General features: G+C 44.2%; 1 non-coding gene across 1 annotated transcript; it reads right to left on the reverse strand.

The window, feature by feature from the left end:
* Nucleotides 1–424: 424 nt before the first annotated feature.
* Nucleotides 425–494, reverse strand: trnag-gcc (transfer RNA glycine (anticodon GCC)). Its single transcript has one exon. It is a non-coding gene; the product is annotated as a tRNA-Gly (tRNA).
* Nucleotides 495–4,542: the final 4,048 nt, after the last annotated feature.

Raw genomic sequence — 4,542 nt, forward strand, 5'->3', positions numbered from 1 at the left:
GATCACAATCTCGCCACGCAGTCGCATGAACATGGGGCGTACAGTAGCGGTCTGAGGACGCAACCGTCTGGAGCACCGGTGTTGAGGATACTCGTGGCGGAAGTGTTGCTGCCTAACCTAACTGAGTGCTGTTGGCCAGGAAGTCAAGGATCGATTTGAAAAGGAACTCGTTGAGTTCCAGTTCCAGGCGTTTGGAGATTGCTTACCTTGGAATTATGGTATTGAAGGTGGAGCTGTTGTCAATAAATCGTAGTCTGGCGCAGGTGTATTATTATCAGATATTCGAGAGATAAGTGCAGAACCAGGGAGATGGCGTCGGCCGTGGACCTGTTCCTGCATGAGGCGATTCGCAATGGGTCGAGATAGCATCGGCCGCTGGAGTTGATATGTGCCGCGACCAACTTCTCGAAGTAAAAGGTGTGTTTGCATTGGCCGGGAATCGAACCCGGACACCCGCGTGGCATGCGAGGATTCTACCACTGAACCACCAATGCAAGTGATATTTCACGTCACGTCGTCTCCATGAACAACACTGCAGTCACTAAACTATTTTTTTTAATTCTTCAGGAATGTGAATTGTTGTCAGACAGAACCTCTCAGCGACAAATCATTGCTGACTTTTCCTGAACACTTCTTGACGTCCTCAGTGCAGATTATTCCTGCCGCTCGGATGTTTTCAATCACTTCCTTATCTCTAACCTCGGAGTTAGAGGCCTGTAACTGTCTGACCTCCCCTGCTACTCTTCCTTAATAAAGCTCTGACATTTCCTGAACTCCAGATATCTGGCACCTCAGCAGTGGCCAGCCAAGATTTGAAAACAGACTTTCTTTCGTGGTACCAGCAAATTCGTCGCCTGCCTCCCATAGTTCCCTGGGATACATCTCATTGGGTCCTGGGTATGCACAGCTATACCTGGTGGAACACCCAATACATTCGCACTTCTTCGAATCCATTCATGGATTTTCCCTTTCGTTCTTGACGGGATCTACTCTTCCAGTCCAGATGAGGGATCTCGGCCCGAAACCTCGACTACCCATTTCTCTCCACGACCTGCTGTGTTCCTCCAGCTCTTTGTAGGTGTGCCCCGACTCTTTTCCTGAATAACATACTGCTGGAATTGGTAACTGGTTTATTATTGCCACATGTATCGAGATATTGGTGAAAATCTTGTCTTTCATCCCGATCATCCATCAGAATTCATTACAACAGTGTGTTGAGGTAGTGCAAGGCAGAACAATGACAGACTGAAGAATAAACTGTGACAATTGCAGAGTAAGTGCAGTGCGGTTAGGCAATAAAGTGCGAGGTAGGTTATCCGCTCAAGAGTCCATTTCATCGTACAACGGAATATAAACACAAACTGACCCATAGTTTTCCTCAATATGGAAGGATATTTAGTGCCACCTCTTGTACCATGAGTTCCATGCTCTTAAGTCATATGCCTCGGCAATTACAGGCCAGCATCCTGTCACCAACATTTTCTTCCTCAATACAGTTCATTACTTCTTCAAGAATCTGAATGACTTCAGTCAGACAGGACCTCCCACAAACAAATCCATGCTGAATTTTCCTGAACAATCCTTCACTGTCGAAGCGCAGATTATTGGCGTCCCTCCGTTTTTCTTTCCCATAACTCCCCTGTGACGACATTTAGACTGTAATTACGGGCCAACCCTGGCATGTCACTGTCCGACTTATCTATGTTGCCCTTCTTCATTAGAGGCAGAACATTTTCTGATTTCCAGTTCGCACCTGTCTCCAGCGAAGATTAAATAATATATTTTTCTCCTTTCCCCAGCAATGTTATCCTTTGACTCCCAAAGCAGCCTGCGATACACTTCATCAGGTCTTGAGTATAGATTCACTTCTGTGCTTGCTGAGACATCTAATGCATTTTCTTTGTATAATGTTACCCACTCCGGAATACCTTTGCTCCCGGTCATGAAATATGCAACCACAATGTGTGTCTCCTCACTGAATACAACATAAAAATATTCACTAATGTCCTGACACAATACTTCTGACACACGCACAGATTTATCATTCGGTCTTTGACGTTACCTACTCTTTTCCTGATTACCATATTGTCAGAATGTACAAATAAACTGTCCTGGGATTTTCGTTAATGTTGTCTTCCAGGGATATTTCGTGCCACCACTTTGCTGTCCGGTTTTTACTCATTCACCCCTTCCCGCCTGTACGGATGCCACATGCCAGAAATGCCGCATCTGTTTTCCGTTCCCTATACCGGCCATGTGCTTTTTTATCTTTTATTTACGAAACTCTCGATGTTATTTGATATCCTATGTTCAATACTCCCTTACATTTCAGTTGTGTAGGAATATGTTAGTACTGAACTCTCACTATTTCACTTTTACGATGAATCCCATTTGTCTGATGTTGATTCATTCAAAGTAGCGGTTCCCAATGTTCTCTTGCACTTACTGCGAATGACAGTGAAATTGACCTACATCAATATAGGAATGTTGTTAATGGACCACGCTTATCCTAACACAAGACTTCCTCTAAATCACCATGCCATTCATTTGCAATTCAGCTTTCATTACAAGGACAACAGCTTAGTTGTAAGGAAATTAAGCATTCATGGAAGTCCAAAGCGTTGTCTTTTGCAGTACATTCAACATCTGCTTGAATCGTGAGCTCGGGTGCTGCCTGTGCGGAGATTTCACGTTCTCCCTCTGATTGAGGGTTCTCCGAGTTCCTCCCATATCCCAAAGGCGTGAGAGTTGAAAAATGCTTTGGCTATTTTAAATCGAACCCAGTGTGTAGCTGAGTTGTGGAATCTGCGGGAAGTTGACAGGAAAGTGGGGAACATGAAAACTGGGATCAATGTAGGATTCATATGAACGGCAGTTTGCTAGCAGGCTCAGACACGATGGGCCGAAGGGCAGGTTTTCTTGTTGTATCGCTCGGCGACTCTACAACTGCAAACCTTATCATTCCTGTGATGTTCATGGGCCGTACTGTGCTCTATCAGCGTCACAGTCTGGTGGGATCATGTCTGAAAAGAGCCGAGGATTTAATAAACAATGAACTAGTTTCACCAGTACAACAAATATTGAAATCATAATTCATGAAAAATGTCAATTGCAATGTTTAGTGTTCATGTTGAATCATGTGAAAATAAATGGGGAAATAGGTATAATCCTTATCAAAAGCAGAATAACTAAAATAAAAGATAAAGGCAATGCTCAGCAAAGAGAGAAATAATGCATCGGAAATATCAGTGGTCACCTGTTCATTTGATAGCCCGCTGTTTTGATCAACTGAGCATTTCAAAGCCGGCACGACTTTAAGATTTCACTACTCAGTGAATACTGATCTGCAGTTTAAGCCCTCGCACCAAAAGAACGATGGGTGAGTGTCGGGTAGAAGCGTCAGTTTGTAGTTCTTGCGTGGCTCGAACCAGCAAATTTACGGTGAACTACTGAAACCGTTGGCCGATTGTAACACAACGACAGCTGATGTCAAAACTCGTCAACATGCAATGTAACGTTTTACCGACCCACATGAAGACAGTTAAATCCCTTTTTCAATTGATTGGGTTTCATATCAACCGATTGCCCAAGGACTCGATAATATAACAAGGATTTCTTACTGATGGGGAAGGATCGGATCTTTCCGTTGGAGCAGGAGCGAAAGCATGGTGAATATGTGAAGCCAAACCCTTTGTGCGGTCTCTGCCGTTTTTGAACACATTGTTTGGTAATGTCTATTATCAGAGAATCATTTTTTAATGTAGAGCAGCTCGTTTGGAATTCAATGAAGAAAAGAGAGACAGAGAGGGAAGGGAAGAGTCAGAGATGGAGAATGTGAAGGTAGAACCAGGATTGGAATTGGCAGCAAAGAGAATGAGTTCTGTGTCAGGAAACAACAGTACTGCAGCCGTTCGTGTCATTCGAACCCCCGTCTCCGCGACATGAACTAAGCTTAGATCACTTGGTCACGTTGACTGCCTGTGTAACCGCTCTGTGCTGCTTACGACGCTAAGAATCAATCCTCATTTTCAGTCTCCGGAACAGAGCAGGATTGATTCATAAGCTTTCACTTGCATTTTTTACCTGAGGAAGTGATTAAAGATTTTTACTGAAATGCCACAAATCCAGTGAAATGACTGGAAATGGTATTGCGTTCGACGCTATTTCTTTTGTCTCCAGAGCTGGGAACTGAAGATGAAACAGTGCCCGAATCTGAGCTGTGATTACATGTGTGTGGTATCGGTGAGACTAGAATTCTCAGTCACCATCCTGGTAACCGTGAAATCCCCAAGATATCCGTCCACAGACCCCCGCCACACCAGGCACAGATATCATCGCTTGCTTAAATTATCTTCCTCGCAAAGACGACCTACGCAGAGGCTAAATCGGTATAAACAAATGCAAACGCTTCATTGAAATAAAGGGGTGATGCTGAGGAGATCACTGGAAGAGATACGCGAATTACGTTGAGCAAGGTTCTTTGTTTGGAAGTGTCAGTCTGTGGGCGAAACTATAGTGCGATCGTGGGTGTGAGACGAAGCC

Source organism: Pristis pectinata, chromosome 34 (genome assembly GCF_009764475.1).
Source record: "Pristis pectinata isolate sPriPec2 chromosome 34, sPriPec2.1.pri, whole genome shotgun sequence".
Taxonomy (NCBI): domain Eukaryota; kingdom Metazoa; phylum Chordata; class Chondrichthyes; order Rhinopristiformes; family Pristidae; genus Pristis; species Pristis pectinata.